Here is a 20,407-nt window from a genome sequence, read left to right as displayed (position 1 = left end):
GCTTTTAATTTTCATGAATGCTACCACTAGATTTTTTCTATAATTTTTTTTCTTATAATATCAGAAAAAGGAAAAATTTTTTTTTTTTGTTGAGCTAGATGGATAGATGATTAATTATATATAAAGCAAATGGGTGCAAACACTTTTATGGAGCCAATTGGTGAGAGAAAAGATGTTGTGTCCATACCTAAAATGCATTTGCACATGAGAGGGAAATGGTTGGTTAACCTCTTTTTCATTAACCTAATCTTTTCCTTCTAACTTTTTCCTTTTTTTTTAATTAAGTTTTAAAATTCAAATTTATTTGAATTTTAAAATTTAATTTAATTGATTAATAAAATTATTTTTAAAAAATAATATTTAATGTATTTAAAATTTATATCACAACACTTACAATCATTTTTTATATTTTCATATAGGCAACTGTCATAACATTTTAAGACATAAAGAGGTCATTGTTAATAATTCAACACATAAATAGATCAAAGGAAAAAGAAAGCATTTTTGGTTTATATAATTCAAAGTAAGGTAAGATTTGAATAAAAATCTTAAATCAGAATTGCAAGTTTACTTATCTAAGAGCCATGTATATGTGCATCAATCAAAATCAGATTAAGAATAAAAGATTCATACCATGTCTCTATGTAATGAGGAATGAGGACCCAAATTATTGGGAATGGATTTCAGTGAAATATAACCAAATGGAATTAAACCCAACTTAGACATCGTTTTTTGTATGTACCATTTTTATAGGAGTAAAGTAAAAAAAAATTAAAATTATAAAATCAATGAGTGAAGAGTTCAAGAAATTACATTGAGAGCTCATATATAACTTTCCTAATAGTGCAGCAAAGTCAGGAGTGAAATAAGGGAAAGTATAATATCAGAGATTAGGTGTTCATTTTGGTGATATGTAACTGTCCTCCTGATCCTAGACATTTGCTCTTCCATTGGGTCCACTCTAATTTACGTAAATATTTTGATGATTATACATATGAGTAAAACCCCAAATATTCTTCTTTTTTGGTTGTGATAATTAAAGATTTAAGGCAGTGAAGTTATGTCTTCAGTTTTTTATTTAATGATTAAGAAAATTAAAAAAAATAAAAATTTTAGTTTTGAACCAAAATTTTTTCTCTTTGTGCAAGAATTTTTTTTATAAAGAAGATTTTATTTTAAAATAAAAATATTAAAGAAGCTGGGATTTAAATTTTGATTTATTAAATGTTATTTTTGAAAAATAGTTGCATGAATTGATTAAAGTAATCATTGAGTTCAATTATTTTTTATTTTATTCCATCTTTATCTAGAGAGTAGTTAAAATTAATTAACAATATCATCTAATATAGACTTCAAAATTACATTTTTTTTTTATACATAGGCGGCCAAAGCCTTAGGTAAATTGGTTCAATGTAAGGTTGACTTATTGTGTATCCATTATTCAGAAAATCAAGTTTGAATCCTTATTTTTCCAACAAACAAAATTAATTATCATGAAACATATGTATTATTATTAATTTCTTTTGCACAAAAAATTTTAATTATGCAGGTAATTGTTTTGAATATTGGATTCAAATGATTGTTAATTAAGTAAGTATCATCATATTAAATACCCAAAAAGAAGGAAAAGGAAAATAAATATACTTTGTTGTCAACTTGACCAATGGATCTCATGGGCAAATTGCTAGAACAAAACTTGAGGTCAATGTGCTTGCTTGGTTGTATTGCTTTGATTTTATGCTTTTAGCATTAACTTGACGATGGTATGGAAGAGACCAAAGGAAGTAAGGAAACTTAAAATCATTTATACTGGTGTAATAAAGAATTAGAAGATACTTGTATAAGTATATATTGGGTGGAATTTTCCCTTTGTGGCTCAAATTTTTTTTTGCCATAAATTTTAGAATACAAGCCAAAAACCATCTAAAAAAAATCCTTTATTGCCTAAATGCCTTAAATCGTCTTAAATTTGAAAATAATATCTATAAAACTAAACATGATGATAAGTAATTAATTTGATTAAGATCGATATAACATTTTGAGTTGTATCAATAAATAAATGGTTAAAATTTCAAAACGAGAATTTAAATATATTAAAATGCTTTTCTTTAATATACAAAGAGCCTAAAAAAAGAGTACACTAAAAAGTACACCGTATATGTGCATTATGAGGGGGAGAGGGGTATTTTGAAAATGTGAATTATTGTAATGAAGCAAGGCACAGGCATGTGGAGATATACCATGGAAAGCAAAGCACAAAAGAACGTGCATGTGATTATCAGAAAGAGAGCACATGCGGCACGTGACGTGCATGACTGCTACTGCTACTGTTTAAGATAATATATCCAAAATTTCAGATTGGCTTTGCTGCCCTTTGTCTAGGGATCGATACATGTTATTTCTAAACCAGATGATATGGTTTTTGTCCACCTTAAACTTTTTTTTTTCTTTTCTCTGTTGATTATTTATATGACTTTTTGGAGCTAGCTCTTTTGTATATTATAATGACAATTTCTTTTTCTTGTTTTCTTTTTTTTCAATTGCCGTTTTTTAATTTGTCGTTGTCCTACAATTTGCACATTTGAGGAAAAATTTATGGGTTTTTTTTTTTTTTTGATATTTTAGTAGGGACTGATATTTTGGTATAAATTTTTCACATGTTTTAGGATTATTAGTGGAGAGGGTCATAAAATAGGTAGGTCATGATAGATGATAGTTGATGATTGCTTGGCTCGATGGAAAATTATTGTTGGGTGGTAGCTAGTCTTCTTTCATTTTTAGTGATTTAGCTCCAACCCCACCCCCCCCCCCCCTCCCCCAATAAGAGAGATATGAATGTGATTGCAACCAAAGATGAGTTAAATTTCAAGTGCCATTTTTCGATTATTAATGATCCTTTATCTTTTAATTTCCTCTGTTTGCAAAAAATAAAAAAAAATCATGAATGATTTTTAAATTATAATAAAATATTTAATGTGATATTTAATTTTAAAAATCTTTAATGTGATAATCAAATTACAAATTTATTAGCTAATATGATATTCATCTTAATGTGATTAGTTTCAAAAAATGACAAATGATAGACTAATAATCTTCAAAGTACTGTATAATTAATAGATTTATAATTTATATATTATGTTAGAGATTTTTAAAATTCAAGTATTATATTAAACATTTCACAATAATTTAAAAATTATTTAAAACATTAAAAAAAAAAAAGCCAAATGCAAACTTCCCTTGACGTTGCTACACTAACTTGAATGATAAAAGAGAAGTACCTTTCTCAATTTGGTCGTAAATCTTTAGAGGAAAAAAAAAGAGAGAAGATTACAAAACCAAAACAAGAAATATCACATGTATTGAAAAAATAATGGTTTGAACTTTTTTTCCCTTTATGAATTACAGCAAAGTTAGTACCTAATTCGAATAGTGATGGTTAAGATGAAGCTGGTCCATAAATTCGATGATTACAGACGTTTAAGCTAATTAATTAGAATTATTGAAGCTTGAATATATTTGGCTAAATCTTGATTATAACTAAATGTTAAAAAAAAAATTTGAACTTGAATATTGATACTCAAGATTGGTCTAATGGTTTTTTATTTGTTTTTTAGGAAGTATATGATAAATTTTTCGGTACAAAATATGTCATAGCTTGAGGTTAGGAGATGGGATTGCAAGTGTTTGGATTTAAATTTTAAACTTATTAGATGCGATCTTTTAAGATTGATTGTATGAATTAATTGAGATATGTTTTAAGCTTTACTTAATATGATGGATAAAAAAATAAAAAAACAAAAACTGCAAGAGGAGAAAAGTGAAAAGATGATGAATACATTTTTTTTTTTTAATTTCCATTAATTGGTGGGTTTAGTTGGAAAGATAAAATGTAAAGTAGAGTTTGGTTTAAGAAAACAAAGCTATTTTCTATTTTTATTTTTTTGAAAAATGAAATACATGAATAAAAATATATTTTCTAATTGAAAATGAAAACAAACTTTTAGAAAATAAAAAAAGGATGTTTTCAATTGTGAAAAAAAAAAAGGGATTTACATTACTTTTTTTTCTTGTGTTTTGTAAGTTATCATATTTGAACACTTTTTAATGTCATTAATTAATAAATATATATTATATTTATAATTAGATGTTATTAATTGTAATATCATTGAATATTTTATTTATTTCCTTATTTTTGCATTTTTTAAAAAACAATTTTTATTTTTGTTTACCAAATATATTTTTTAGAAACAAAAAAATAAAAATAAAAATAAAAATAAAAACAAAAAACAAAAAAATTTTCTCAAACAAAATAAAACCTAAATTTCTTTCCATCTAATATTACTTGGTAGAGTTGAAAAATGAACAGAAGGAAAATAAAATTTGTATGATTTTAACATTATAACATTTTTAAATTAAAATATAAAAATATAAAAATGTTGGATAAATTTATAAATATGCAACATTTACTCACTCTTCTTTCATTTTCTCTCCTCTTTTTTTTTTTTTTTTCTAATTTGGAATGATTTGTATTTATGAATAATTTTGAAAAATAATAATATATCTTTACTATTTTCTTTCTTCTTACTTTTTTTTTTCTATCAAACACACTCAAAATTCATTTTTTTTTTTTAATTTTCTCACTCTCCCATATCTATCCTTCCACTATTTTACTCCACCAAACAGATCCTTGAATTCAATAGTGTACTACTAGAATACATTGAAACTTATGAGTATTTAAAAGGTAAAGGGCCAAAGCATGGAGATGCATGCGAGTAATAAATGATAAAGATGGACAAGCGTGGGTACAGTCAAAGGCTGCAGCTCCTTCTGCATTAGGGAAGTGTTGGAATTTGGATATATCTATACTTATCAACATAAAAAAAAATAAAAAATTACCTAGCCTCTAGCATAACTCCTCTTCCATGGCTACATTGCTTGGGAGAGAATTGCCCCCAACAATATATAGCATTTTAGTTTATTTCAAGTGGGTTGCAATTCCTCAATCTACGTGCCAAATGCCTTTTGCCATAGGTAATGGTTCTTTTAATAGCTAAAAAATAGTGAAAATATCCATTATTTTATCCAAAAATAATTAATTATTGTATGTTGCAGTTAATTTATGATTAAAATTTTAATAATTTTGAATTATGTAGGAAGATATATGGATGAAAATTAATTAAAAATATTATAGATTAATTTTGATTCTAAATTTATTTAAAAATACCAATAATCGTATGATCTGTTAATAAAATATTAAATTTTAATTTCAAAATTAAAACTTAGCTTCAAATAAAAAAAAATTGTTGAAAGGTCCAAGTATATGTATACCGTGAATGCATTAGATATGGTCACTAATTTTTTAGATGGTTAGAGTCCTTTCCTTTATTACTATATACAACAAATATGAAAAATTTTTTTGGATAAGGAAAATAAATATATAAAATATTTGCTTGGAAATCCTATTTTCTAAATTAATTGTAAATCTAAAGTTGATCAACTAATTAAAAAAGTGAAACAAAAAATAAGAAAAAGACAAATTGGGACATGAATATTGATAAAAATGTGATACTCCTATATATATATGTGTATAATTATGATGATTAAACAGAACATATACTTTATCATAAAACTCGTTCATTGCTTAATAATTAAACAAAGCACAATGAACCTTTATATATGTATATATCATAAGAAGCCAAAAAATAGGCATGTGAATTAATCACATTTTTTCAAAAAAATTTTGGTCTAACCATTTACAGCTCATAGACGAAGACTTCATCAGATATTTAATATTGATGCATTACCCACTTTGAAAACAAATTTGATCATATATCCCTATTTAGAGCCACGGGATTTGAATGAGAGACTGATTGGTGGGAACCCCAGCTCTCTTCGCCATTCAGTCTTTTTTCCTTTCAAATTTTCAGCAGTGCCCGTGACAGCAGTAAAAAGAGAAAAAAAATAGCAAGACAAATTGGTGGTGATTAAGATTGGCTAGGCTAGCTATTAATTTGTAGGCAACTATTTGCATGAAGGCAATATTGAAAGAAGTAGCAAGCAAGTGCCGAGTTGTTGCAGTTTATAAGGTAAAGAGTGCTAATTGGGCTGCAGCTGTACTGTTTTCCATGGCTAATGGTTGTTGCTCCCTTGAGATGGAGCCTAGAACATTGAATCAAGAACAACTCAACCATGCCGAGGTAGGTACTCTTATTTTAATTTCTTTGATCTTACTCTTGCTTTTTTTTTCTTCTCCTCATTTATCTTATTTTATTTTATGTAAGGTTGTTAGGATTTGAATTTATTCATTGAAAATTCAATATTTTTTCAGTAACTCACACAACTGTTGACCATTTCTCAAGCTTCAATCAAAACAGAAGACTTTTTTAACTGCTAACAAAACTTGGCACTTAGAAACTTACGAGGAAGACTGAGATTTGGATGCAAATGTTCTTGCATGAGTAACCCATAAACAGAATTACAAGATTTAGGAAATATTTGACGAACAAAATAAGGGTGAATGTTTACTGATAACAATCCTCAAAATCCAATAATAAGTAGGATACCTATGCTAATAATAAAACAAAAAATTTATGCACTACATCAGCTTGATGAGGCTGATGTTCTAATTGAAGGGTATGCCAAATGTGGGAAAAAAAAAAAGAGAAGAAATTTCCAAGGGGCACCCTGCCCCTTTGCAAAATTGGTGGGCTACCACCCTAATATATAATATCATAATTTCTCTCATAATATATAAGATGGAATTACATGCAACTGAAAATTTTTCTATTTAATTTATACAAGTTTAATTCAATTGGTTCATATATATAGCATTTTTAAAAAGTGAAATGGATGTAAATGTAGCTCAAAAGAGGGAAAGAAGATAAGCTTCCGCCATATTCATTGAGGTCTGCATGCTTTGATAAAAATTGAAAAGTAAATAAAGTCCCTAATTAACCTGGCTATATATATGTCCCCAAAACCAAGTTTATACTAATCCATATGTAGAGGATTTTAAAAGATGTTTTTGAATTGGCATGTTGTTTGCAGGGATTGGGATTGATATCAGGTGTAGAAATAAAGGAGGTGGATGACAGATGAAGAAGAAAAGCATGTTGAATATTTATTGCAACCAAAAGGCTCAAAATATTGTAGAAACACCATGCCAATGTTCATGCAACAGTAACAACATAGAATCCTCAGATCCCAACAATCTTAAGGAGCACGCTACTGCCCCTTTTTCTTTCACTATGGGCTCGGTTGTCCTACAAACCGTTCGGTATAGCGCGGTTTCGAGTAACGTTTAGGTAGTGACGCGGGCCTTCCAAACAGACTCTTAGAATGATGCTTATTAGTATTTTTTTTTTCTTATGGTGTTAATATGGGATTTATTATGATGTTCTCAACTAATAACCCAATAATATTGGGTCTTAGCCTATTTTGGACTCAATCATAATTAAAGCTTCATTTAAAAGCGTGATGGAAATCTTCTTAAATTTCATTAAACGAATAAGTCGATCTTGTGATTAAGTTTAGTGGTGATACATCTTTCGTCGCATTGAAAGGTCATGTTTCACTGTAGGAACCCTTAATTAGTTTTGGAAGTATATATAAATATATATATTTATATATTGTTTTAATAACTCGTAAATGATTTATTTGAGAGATTGAATAAGCCAGTGAAAAAAAATTGGTTTGTACTTGGAAAAGAACAAAAGAATATTAAATGGTAATTAATCTCAAATAAATGTAAAGATAATCCACTTGTATTTTTTCTAATAAAATTATTTTTGAAATGATAAAAAGAAAAAGGAGATAAGCTTAATTATCTTGAAAATTAAAAAAAAGAAAAAAAAAACAAGTAACTTAAATGTCGAAAACAACCTCAATGAACGAAAAAATGAAAGATATTTATGTCATTTTAAGCACTCAAACACTAATCAAAACCCAAAATTTGAAAAGAGTGGTGCTATTTATACCATAACTTCCTCTTTTCACACCCTACTACTATTAACTCCCATTACTTCTTTTCTTCACATCCCAAATTAAAACACTAATTTATTAAAAACTCCAAACAACTGTTTGCTCACACCCTTTCTCTTTTTCATCGAAACTAAACCCTTTAGGGATTAAGCCCCAAGTCAAGCTCAAATCATTAATTTGATATTAGATAGCTTAAAATTAGAGATAAATCATTATCATAATGTATTAGTCCAAGGAATCGAAGTTAGATATAAAATTTTAAAAATCTTGAAAAAACATGGAGAGTCACCACTAATTTTTTTTAGGGTGTGATTGATCACCTAAAAATTTTTTCTTTTAATAAAATAATAAAACACGTTTAAAATTTTATTAAAAAGATAATTTTGGTCTACAAAAATAAAATCAGATTCGGGAGTTGATTACGCGTGAGGAAGGATTAGTACCCCGATAACACCTATAAAATTAGAAACAATTAATCATGCGGTATTTGTAATTTTGGACAAAAATGATTTTTTATATGAAATTTAATTATAATTTCCTTTATTTGTAAGAAATAGAACTAGTTCTAAAAAATTGTTATTTAAGAATATTATAAAAATCTTTAAATGAAAGAAATTCCTTCAAAGTTTCTAACATAAAGATAGAATTCGAAGATAGTCTTTCCATTTCAGTTTTATCGTGACATTCATTCTAAAAATAATAAAATAACACTCTTTGCCAATGATAATTATTTGTGACTTTCTAACATTTAGGTAGAGTACTAATCAACTATATTTCATAGAATGCTATTTTAATTTTATTTGTTCAAAACTAAAAAGAATTTTAAGAAAAACTTTTTATGTAGTAAAAAACAAAAAATAATATAATTAATATTTAACATCCATAACTAAAGTAAACATATATATATATATATATATATGCATCATAAATGAAGACATTAATTTAAAAACAAAACATATGCAAATGATGATCAAATACGCATTTAAGAATTGAGTTTTCAAATATAAAGAGACTAGACAGAGTTTGGGTGTAACTTTTTATATTTAAATTTTTGTCCTATTATTACTATTATTTATTATTTTTATAATTATTGTTTTAACAAAACGAATTTATTTTGAGTTGTGAAAATGTATGAAAATTCTTAATGAAATAAAATTTCTTGAATACCTCAAAATTTAGGTAATATTCGGGAACATATTATTTTATAAAAGGTTTTCATGCAAATCTTTAGAAATTAAAACAAGTTTGCGGTTTTGGGTAAGTTTAAAAACTTATGAACTTCTCAAAAAATCTCCAACATCTAGGCAGACCTTCGGAGCAAGCTTGTTTTTATAATTCTTCTAAAAATGAATATTTTTTCATTCTTATATATTTCATATATATTTCATATATATTTCTTCTTTCTTTAAAATCATTATCATTATTATTATTATTACTATTATTATTATGTATAACTTTAAAGTGCATGAAAAATAAAATACATCAAACATAGATTTAAGTATGATAGCTTAAATTAAAACGAGCATGTGAATCCAAACAATTAAGAAATAAACAATTCATGAAATTAAATTTAAACAATCATAAAAATTTGCATGCGTATAATTGAGATCAAACACACATAGAAATACACTTTCTTGGAAACAAATTTTAAGCCTTATATTTTTATAAAATTTTATTTATTAGAGAATTTTAACTAGAAGAACAAACTTGTATATAACCCTTTTTAAAAAAAATGAATGCAAATGGTATGGCCTTTATTTTTTTAATACTTCTTCTATTCTTCAATCTTAAAAAACCCAAGCCAAATGTGTAGTCCTTACCTTTTTTTTATACAAAGCTTTGTTTTCTTTCTTATATGGCTTTTTTTCTTTAACACTTCTTCTATTCGTCAATTTAAAAAAAAAGCCAAGCCAACCGTGTAGTTCCCATCTTTTTTTATACAAAGCTTTGTTTTTTTTCCTTATATGGCTTTCTTTCTTTAATACTTATTCTATTCTTTAATCTAAAAAAAAAAAAAGCCAACCGTGTAGTCTCTACCCATTTGAAACAAAGCTCTAGTTTTGTCTTATATATGGCTTCTTTATTTTAATAATTTTTCTATTCTCCTATCCTAAAACCATGTAATCTGTAACCCCTATTCCTTTGAAGCAAAGCTTTAGTTTTCATTTTTATATGACTTTCTTCCCAGTTTTAGTACTTCTTCTACATATGGCCTTATTCTATTAAAAGATATAAAGTATGACACTTCTTCAGGTCATACGTGGGAAAGTTTCATGATGGCTTCCACAATATCTCTTGTATACACTATATTACCAGGAGTATGTATGACAGAACTATGAAGTCTTAAACAGAAAAGTGATCTGGATTCGAATGTGACAAACCATCAGTAGAAACCAAAACAAAAATGAAATAGAAGGGTTCAAACATTCCTATAAACATATATCTCATATGCAGCATGTGAAAGGTGGAAGCTTTATGTTTCCATGTAATGTACCACACGCAAATGGAGGATAAAAAACAACCAGAGCAGATAAATTGCAACTAGGGGAAGAAAAAAGAAAGAAAAAAATTATATATATAAGCTATATATATATACCCATTTGGCCTTTATTCCTATTTATGAAACTCAATTTTCCTACTAAAAAATCACAATAAAAAAGGTGAAATAGAACAAACTTGGTAGTTAAAATATGATGTATCCCACATTGAATAGAAAGATCATTTATATGTAATTTAAAAGAGATTACTTATATTATTTAAGTAATTAAGCTAAGCGTTGGAGTAAGCTAAGTCATTTGGGCTTGCTAGGAGTTTTCCTAGTGGATCAAACAATTTTCAAAAATCAAAGATAGGCACTTAGGCATTTGGGGGCACTTAGGCTTGTTTAATAAATAGATTTAAATTTTAACTCTTTTAATTTTTTATTTTAGAATATTACTAATTCTGAATAAACATGTTTGAACAGAGAAAAACATGATAGTCCAAATAAATATATATGAATAAGAAAATATGATTGTTTAAATAAAGTTTATTTAAATAAAAAAAAACTGTACATAATGTTATGAATTTTTGAATTGACTTGATTGATGACTATTTATTTATTATAAATAGAATTTTCTGTCTGACCAATTTTACTATTTTTAATTTAGAGAGTTTTTTAAGGCTTTGTTGTATCTTATAGGCATAATTGTCTTTAAAATAGTGTTATTCACAACTCAAAGCCATAATTTTTCTTATTATTTTTGTTTTTTTAAATTTTCTAACAATTTAAAGGCAATTATAGATACAACATCTGTTGTTGTCCTTACTGTCATTATGGTTTGGAATCAAGCACGAATATTCATTTCAAAATTAACATGTAATCAAACTTGATCATTTTAGTAGATCAAACTACACTAGGTGGAAGGACAAAATAGTTTTTCTGTTGATTGCATTGAAGATATTTTATGTACTTGATCCAAATTTGAAACTAATTCCAAAACCAACTATTAAAGATTCTGATGCTATTAAGGCAACAAGAAGTAAACGTGAAGAAGATAAACTAGTTTGTCAAAGTTATATTTTGAATTTATTTTTTGATAGTCTATTTGACCTATATAGAAATATGAAAACACCAAAAGAGATATGAACTACTCTTAAATATAAATCATGAACGAAAAAAAAGGTACTGATAAGTTTCTGGCCTTGAAATACTATGAATTTTCAATAATTGATGACAAACCAACCATGGACCAAGTGTACAAGTTGCAAATATTGGTTTTTAAGTTAAGTGAGCCAGAAATTAAGGTTTCTGATTCATTTCAAGTTAGAGCTATTTTGTCAAAATTTTCTCATTCTTAGAATGGATATATGAAGAAAGTACTACATTCAACAGATACTTTTACTATTAAAGAATTTCATACTCACATATAGATGAAGCGAAAAATCATGCAAGAGTTACACTTTTTCTTATAGGTTCTAATGTATACTATGTGAGTGGAAAAAATTCTGAAAAAACTTACAAGTCTTCTGGTAAATTTCAAAATAATTTTAAAGTCAAGAAGAATGAATTTAAGAAATTCAAATTTAATAAGAATAAAATATGTTTTCATTGTGGAAAGAAAGGATATTTGATTAAAGATTGCAGATTTAAAAATGTTGACATTAAGATTGGTTCTAGTTTTAAAAATAAGGTAAATTTGGTTGAGCAAAAAATCAATGAACTTGTTGCAATGGTGACTGACATACAAATTGGAATGATCATTGAAGTTCATATGGCTATTATAAATAAGTCATTTGATTGGTGGCTAGATTTTGGTGCAACAATTCATGTTTGCAACAACAAAGAGCAGCTCAAGACTTATGAAGAATGTAAGAGACCAGAAAACATCCTTATGAAAAATCATGTTTTTGCACCAAAGTGATTGGAAAAAGAACAATTGAATTGAAATTCACCTCAGAATAAAAACTAATTTTACTTAATATTTTTCATGTTCCTGAGATTAGAAAGAGCCTTGTATTTACAAATCTATTATGTAAGAAAGGCGTTAAGATTGTACTAGAGTCTGATAAAGTTATAATGTCAAAAAATAATGTATTCATTGAAAAATGATATTCAAATGATGGTATGTTTAAACTAAGTTTTGATGAAATAAATAATGTTTCTACTTATATTGTTGAGCATACTTATTCTTTATGCCATTCTAGATTAAAACATTTAAATTATCAACATATGAATTATATGACTAAGCATGGTTATCTAACATACTAGAAAAATCATGACATTAAATGTGAAATCTATGTCAAAGTAAAGATGACTAAGAAACCTTTTTCTAAAGCTGAAAGAAATATAAAATTATTAAAACTCGTACATTATGATATTTGTGAGTTAAATGGTTTATTAACAAGGAGAGGAAAAATGTATTTTATAATATTTATAGATGATAGTTCTCGTTATACTTTTGTTTATCTAATAAGAACAAAAGATAAAGCTTTTGATAAATTCAAAGAATATAAATCAGTTGTTGAAAATCAAAATTCTTCGAACTGATAGGGGAGATGAATATTTTCCAAATTCATTTTCTCTTTTTTGTGAAGATAATGATATTATTCATCAAAAGATAACCCCTTATGCACCTTAACAAAATGGTTTAGCCGAAAGGAAAAATAAAACCTTAGTTGATATGGTAACTGACATACAAATTGGAATGATCACCGAAGTTCATATGGCTACTATAAATAAGTCATTTGATTGGTGGCTAGATTTTGGTGCAACAATTCATGTTTGCAATAACAAAGAGCAGCTCAAGATATATGAAGAATGCAAGAGACCAAAAAACATCCTTATGAAAAATCATGTTTTTGTACCAAAGTGATTGAAAAAGGAACAATTGAATTGAAATTCACCTCAGAATAGAAACTAATTTTACTTAATATTTTTCATGTTCCTGAGATTAGAAAGAGCCTTGTATTTACAAATCTATTATGTAAGAAAAGCGTTAATATTTTACTAGAGTCTGATAAAGTTATAATGTCAAAAAATAGTGTATTCATTGGAAAATGATATTCCAATGATGGAATGTTTAAACTAAGTTTTGATGAAATAAATAATGTGTCTACTTATATTGTTGAGCATACTTATTCTTTATGTCATTCTAGATTAAAACATTTAAATTATTAACATATGAATTATATGACTAAGCATGGTTATTTGGCATACCAAAAAAATCATGACATTAAATGTGAAATCTGTGTCAAAGCAAAGATGACTAAGAAACCTTTTTCTAAAGCTGAAAGAAATACAAAATTATTAAAACTCGTACATTTTGATATTTGTGAGTTAAATGATTTATTAATAAGGGGAGAAAAAATGTATTTTATAATATTTATAGATGATAGTTCTCGTTATATTTTTGTTTATCTAATAAGAACAAAAGATAAAGCTTTTAATAAATTCAAAGAATATAAATCAGTTGTTGATAATCAAAATTCTTCGAACTGATAGGGGAGATGAATATTTTCCAAATTCATTTTCTCTTTTTTGTGAAGATAATGAAATTATTCATCAAAAGATAGTCCCTTATGCATCTCAACAAAATGGTTTAACCGAAAGAAAAAATAGAACCTTAGTTGATATGGTAAATAATATGTTGTTAAATGCTAAATTACCTCTAAATTTTTGGGGAGAAACACTTTTAACAGCATGCCATATACATAATAGAATTCTTTCAAAAAAATTCTTAAAGACACTATATGAACTTTGAAATCATGGTAGAAAACCAAATTTAGATTATTTTAAAGTGTGGGGGTGCATTGCTTTTTATAAAATACCTAATCGTCATAAATCAAAATTAAGACCTAGAGATATTGAAAGTATTTTTATTGGTTATGCACAAAATTCAAAGGCATATAGACTTCTTGATTTCAATACTAATATTATTGTTGAATCTATTTATGTAGAATTTTTTGAAAATAAATTTATATGTGATACTGAAATTGATATGGAGAAACAAATTAGAATGATTCCTACGACTGAAAATAAAAACAAAAAAAGAGTAATAATTTTGTTGAACTTAAAAAGAGCAAAAGAACTAGAAAATAAAATCTTTTGCCTTTTGATTTTGTTTCTCCATAATCTATAGTATTCTTAATAAAAGGAAATAAAACTAAAGTGCTTAATAAAACACCAATTCTATTAAATATAGATGAAGACCTAAAACATTTAATAAAGCTATAACTTTAAGAGATGCTGCTTTTTGGAAAGAGGCTATTAATGATGAAATGGACTTAATCGTGTCCAATAATACATAGGTCTTGATGGATTTACCTCTAGGTTCTAAACCTATAGGATATAAATTGGTGTTTAGAAAGAAATATAATATAGATGGTTTTATACAAACCTTTAAAGCAAGATTAGCTGCAAAAGGTTTTAAACAAAAGGAAAGCATAGATTATTTTGATACATATGCTTCAGTAGCTAAAATAACATCCATTAGAGTTTTTATAGCTTTGGCTTCCATTTATAAACAACATGTGCATAAATGGATGTTAAGATGGCTTTTTTAAATAGTGACTTAAAGGAAAAAATATACATAGAAAAACTAGAAGGTTTTATTTTTTTAGGTAATAAAAATAAAGTTTGTAAATTAATTAAGTCACTTTATGAGCTAAAGTAAGCTCCTAAATAAAGGCAAAAAAAGTTTGATTCAACCATAGTAGCCAATGATTTTAAACATAATGGAGAAGATAAGTGCATTTACTCAAAATTTACTAAAGAATATGGAGTTATAATATGTCTCCATGTGGATGATATGCTAATTTTTAGTACTAATATGATTAGCATAACTGAAACCAAAATGTATATGATTTCTAATTTCAAAATGAAAGATTTAAATGAAGTTGATACCATTTTAGGAATTAAAGTTAAGAGCTATAACAAGGGTTTCGTATTTAATCAAGGTCATTATACTGAGAAACTACTTAATAAGTTTAAGGATCTTAATATAAAAAAAGTCAATACTTTATATGATACAAGTATAAAATTAACAGGAAATCAAGGTTATGTAATTGCATAACTTGAATATGCTAGTGCTATTAGAAGTGTTATGTATGTTATGCATTATACTAGGTTAGATATAGCTTTTATTGTTTGTAAGTTATCAAGATATATAAGTAAGCCTAGTATAAGTCACTAGAAAGCCATAGGAAAAGTTCTAGATTATCTTAAAAGAATTAAAGATTTTGGCTTATTTTATTTTGGATATCCAACTGTTTTGAAAGGATATTCAGATACAAGTTAGATTACTAGTATAAGTGATAATAAATTCATTTCAGGATGGTTGTTTACTCTTGGAGGTGGTGTAATTAGTTGGGCATCTAAGAAACAAACTTGCATTTCAAATTCAACTATGAAATCTAAATTTATAGCATTAGCTGCAGCAGGCAAGAAAGCTGAATGGCTAAAAAATTTATTAATGGATATAGAGTTATGGCCACAACCAATGATAGCCATTTTCTTGTATTTTGATAGTAAAGCTATTATGTCTAGAGCTTATAGTGAAATTTATAATGAAAAATCTAGACATATTAATCTAAGACATGATTATATCAACGAATTGATAAAAAATGATATGATTACCATAATATATGATAAATCTGCTAACAACTTAGTAGATCTTCTTATCAAGGCATTACCTAGAAATTTGGTCAGAAGCACCATAAGTGAAATAAGTTTAAAATTCCTTTTAGGCACCAATAATGGGAACCTAACTTTGAATTAGTAACCTTTAATTGTATAGTTTAATGGGTAACAACAAGTTATTGTTATGTGTCAGTAAACACTAGTCAACCCATTCTAAATATTTGAAATACTAGTGTAAGCCATTGCATAAATGGAGGATGAGATTGAACTTTTAATGGAGTTTATAATTAAATGTCTATAGCAATGAAAACATAAACAAGAAACTCTATTTATATAAATATAGAAGTGGTGCTACTTCAACAAGAAAATTAAAAACTTTCTTTTAAATGTTTATGAATAAGGATAAGCACATGACCATAATAATGTTAAAATGATTATAAACCTCTAACAGAACATTAAATATGTATTATGTGTGTTATATCTTTAATTTTAACACCAAGAGTTGAGGTTTAATCTACGAACACCATCAACTTTGTTAGAATTCTAAGGTATATACACTAATTAAAGGTTTAAAATGAAAGATATATTTTTGTATTTATAATATTTATTTGTGTGAAAGGTTAAAAATTAAGCATCAACATTCCAAACTAGTGAAAGATTGTTGGTAGTTTAGAATGTGGTGTATCTCACATTGAGTAAAAAGATCATTTATATGTAATTTAAAAGAGATTACTTATATTATTTAAGTAATTGAGCTAAGTGATGGAGTGAGCCAAGTCATTTGAGTTTGCTAGAAGCTTTCGTAATGGGTCAAACAATTTAAAAAAAAAATCAAAGATAGGCACTTGGGGCATTTGGGCTTGTTTAATAAATAGATTTTATTTTTAACTCTTTTAGTTTTTATTTTGAAATATTACTAATTCTGAATAAATATGTTTGAATAGGAAAAAAATGATGGTCTGAATAAACATGTCTGAATAGGAAAAACATGATTGTTTAAATAAAGTTTATTTAAATAATAAAAAATAAAAATATACAAAATGTCATGGCTTTTTGAATTGGCTTGATTGGTGACTATTCATTTATTATAAATAGATCTTTTTGTCTGATCAATTTTACTACTTTTGATTTAAAAATTTTTTTAAGGCTTTGTTGTATCCTACAAGCATAAATGTCTTTAAGATAGTATTCTTCACACTTCAAAGATATATTTATTCTTTCTTATTATTTCTGTTTTCTTAAATTTTCTAACATAAACATCCAAAAAAGTAATAATAATTTTTCTTCAGCTTCTAAATATTAAACAACCTACTTCATGCTTTCCTATATTTTCACCCGAGATTGTGTTTGAGGAACAAGGAATTAAAAGCATTTAAAGACTGAAAACAAAACCAATTTATATGGAATGCTAGATGATTTTTGATTTTTATACTTTCATCTAGACTTTATACAAAAACATTATCACTTCCATATATATAAAAACCATAAAGATGAAGAAGTCACTTTTCCTATAACTTTCATTGAAGATGGTAGCTCTCTTTTCCTTTAGTTCCATTCCAATTTTTTTGCCCTAAACTTTTTTTCTCTTCAGTAGATCTCCCTTTTCCCATTCCTTCATTTCATTTTTTTATACCCCCTTAAGTCTTCCTCCTCAAGTTTTGCAATTTATTTTTTTCACTACTTTGTAGTCGGTTTGGCTAGCCACTAACCTTGTTTTTTTTTGGTTGAAGGTGTCATAAGCCTCTGTCCTGTTTGTTTGTCTGCTCCGTACACAAGTCACATGGCAATGACGAGGTTGAGTGGGGCTTGTCTTTTTTTTTTCTCTTTTTTTGTTTTAATTTCAACCTTTGATTTTTTTTAAGGTACAACCTTTAATCATTGGATTACGATTCAATAAGAGATCTAATGGTTCACATTATTCACTCTAAATGTTGGATTTTTATAGTCCCTAAACTAAATGAAAAGACCATTTTACTATTAGTACAAAGTTTTTGATAGTTATGCCATTTTCTTAGAAATCAATGTTTCTATGCTTATTTTTGAGATTTTGAAGCACAAAAAATCATGAAATATTTGAGATCTAGAAAGTTTCATGAAAATCCAAGCTTAAAAAAGTCAAATTATGAAAATACTCCTAAGAGGTATTTTGGTAATTTTACACTTTTCGAGGTACTGTTATGGTTTCAAATGCACTAAAAATATGAAAATATTATGAAATTAAGATCTGAAAAATTTTGTAAAAATTTGAGCTTGGGAAGGCCAAATTATGGAAATGCCCCTAAAGGGCATTTTAGTAATTTTATCTTTTTCAAGTGCAATAAAATTTTTTTAGTGTTTTTAAAAATCATTAATTTAATTTTAAACCACATTGATTCCAATGAGGTTGTGAATTTTGAGAACTAATTCAGGTTTTATCCATTTTAACTAAGTTTTTATGTAATTTTGATTTTGTTTGACTAATTTTAACTTTATTGACCAAATTTAACGGATTTGACCTGAGTTGACTTTGAGTCTCTAAATGAGTTAAGTTGTAGGCTTTTATGGGTTGCAAATGGTCCTTTTAAATGATTTCAGCCCATGTGTGGAAATAAGCCTGGGTTAATTATATTAAAAATGTTCTAGATAAAATTCAGTGTCTACAGTCATTTATTTATTTATTTATTTTGTTTGATTTTGTATTTAATTTTAAAAAATTTAGAATTTTAAGTTTATGGATGCAATTTTAGGCAGCAACTCAAGTATTTTAGAAATGAATTTTTGAAAATTATTGAAGGTTTTCGAAAATAGATGTCCAAAAACTTCTTCAATGTACAAGAAATTCATTTTCAAAATCCCTTAAAAGCTTTCAGATATTTACTTTCAGAAACCTTTAAGAATTTTCAAAAGCGTATTTCTTAAATTTCTCAATGTTTTCCAAACATTCATTTTCAGAATCCTTCAAAACTTTTAAAAATAGATTTTTGGTACATACTAACCTTTAACTATTAATAGAGACCAAATAACTTTTTGGTACATAAGAATTGACCTCATTATATCATCAATAGACTAGCAAATTTGTCAATAGAGACTTTTAATCTTTTGGCTACCAGGCATTGTTCGTTCAATAGCGTTTGCAACAATTTTGTAATTTTGACAGATATGCATATGGGAGGAATTATTAAGTGTGAAGAGGTATTTGTGTAAATTGGCTACTACACCTTATGCGATGGAGCGTGATTACCTTATCACACATGGTGTAGTAGCCACTTTCATAGGCATTATTAACAATTAGCGATTTCTTTCAAATGCACATTTGTTAGAATTGAAAAAATGTTACAAACATTATATAATGGACAGTGTCTGATCGAAAGATTAGAGGCTTTTACTGCTGGATTTAAACATCCCATACATCGAAAAAATCGTTACAGACTCGTTTAGAGATTGTAGCAAGGAATATCCGATATTCTCGTGCCAGACATTGATCAAGAGATTGCAACAAAGAAATTGAAGTAAAAAATTATTTTAAAACTACATTTATGGATAATTGCAATGCTTTCTGAAATTGCATTTTCGAATAATTGCAATGCATTCCAAAAATGCATTTTTAGAGAATTGCAATACTTTCCATGAAATGAATTTTTGATAAAGTTTAAAAGTTTTCAGAAATGAATTTTTGGTAAATTGAATGAATTTTTGAAAATTCATTTATAGTAACTTACTGAGAAAGGGTGTAAAGGACAAAATGGTAATTAACTAATGGGTATTTAAGTAATTTTCTTAAAGATTAATTTTTTGGTGTATTGAGAGTTTTTTAATATACAAATAGCAACACTTATTTGAAAATTAGATTCAGGGTTTAAGGTTTCAATGAAATGGTTGTTTACAATTTTTTGGTTTTTCTTTACGGTTGTTGAGAAAAGCTTTGTTCTTAAGCTTTTCAATTTGGAAGAAAACCCCAATTGAGCTCAACTCAAAGGTACTTTCTTTTTTCTCTTTGTTTAATTTTGTTTATTTATTTACAATGGTATCGAAATGCTTTATTAAGGGAATTGAAATGCAAAATGGTTTATTTGAAACATTTGGAAATTTTGTTCAATTAACATTTTTGTTCGAGTTTTGAGAAAAAAAAAGAAAAAAAAGACATTAAACTAAAAAGAAAAGCAAAAACAGTATCAATCTTTAGCTTTTTTTTTTTCTTTTTTGTTTGTTTTTATAAAACAATCAGACTTTAGTTAACTACTAATAGGTTTAAATTTTTTTGCTTTTTTATAATTTTCTTACCTTTTCCTTTCATTTTCTCAGCAACCAAAAGAAGTCAAAAGCATTAAA

The sequence above is a fragment of the Durio zibethinus genome, chromosome 8, assembly GCF_047325235.1.
Source record: "Durio zibethinus cultivar Kanyao isolate XHJ-2024 chromosome 8, ASM4732523v1, whole genome shotgun sequence".
Lineage (NCBI taxonomy): Eukaryota > Viridiplantae > Streptophyta > Magnoliopsida > Malvales > Malvaceae > Durio > Durio zibethinus.
Note: the sequence above shows the minus strand (reverse complement) of the source record.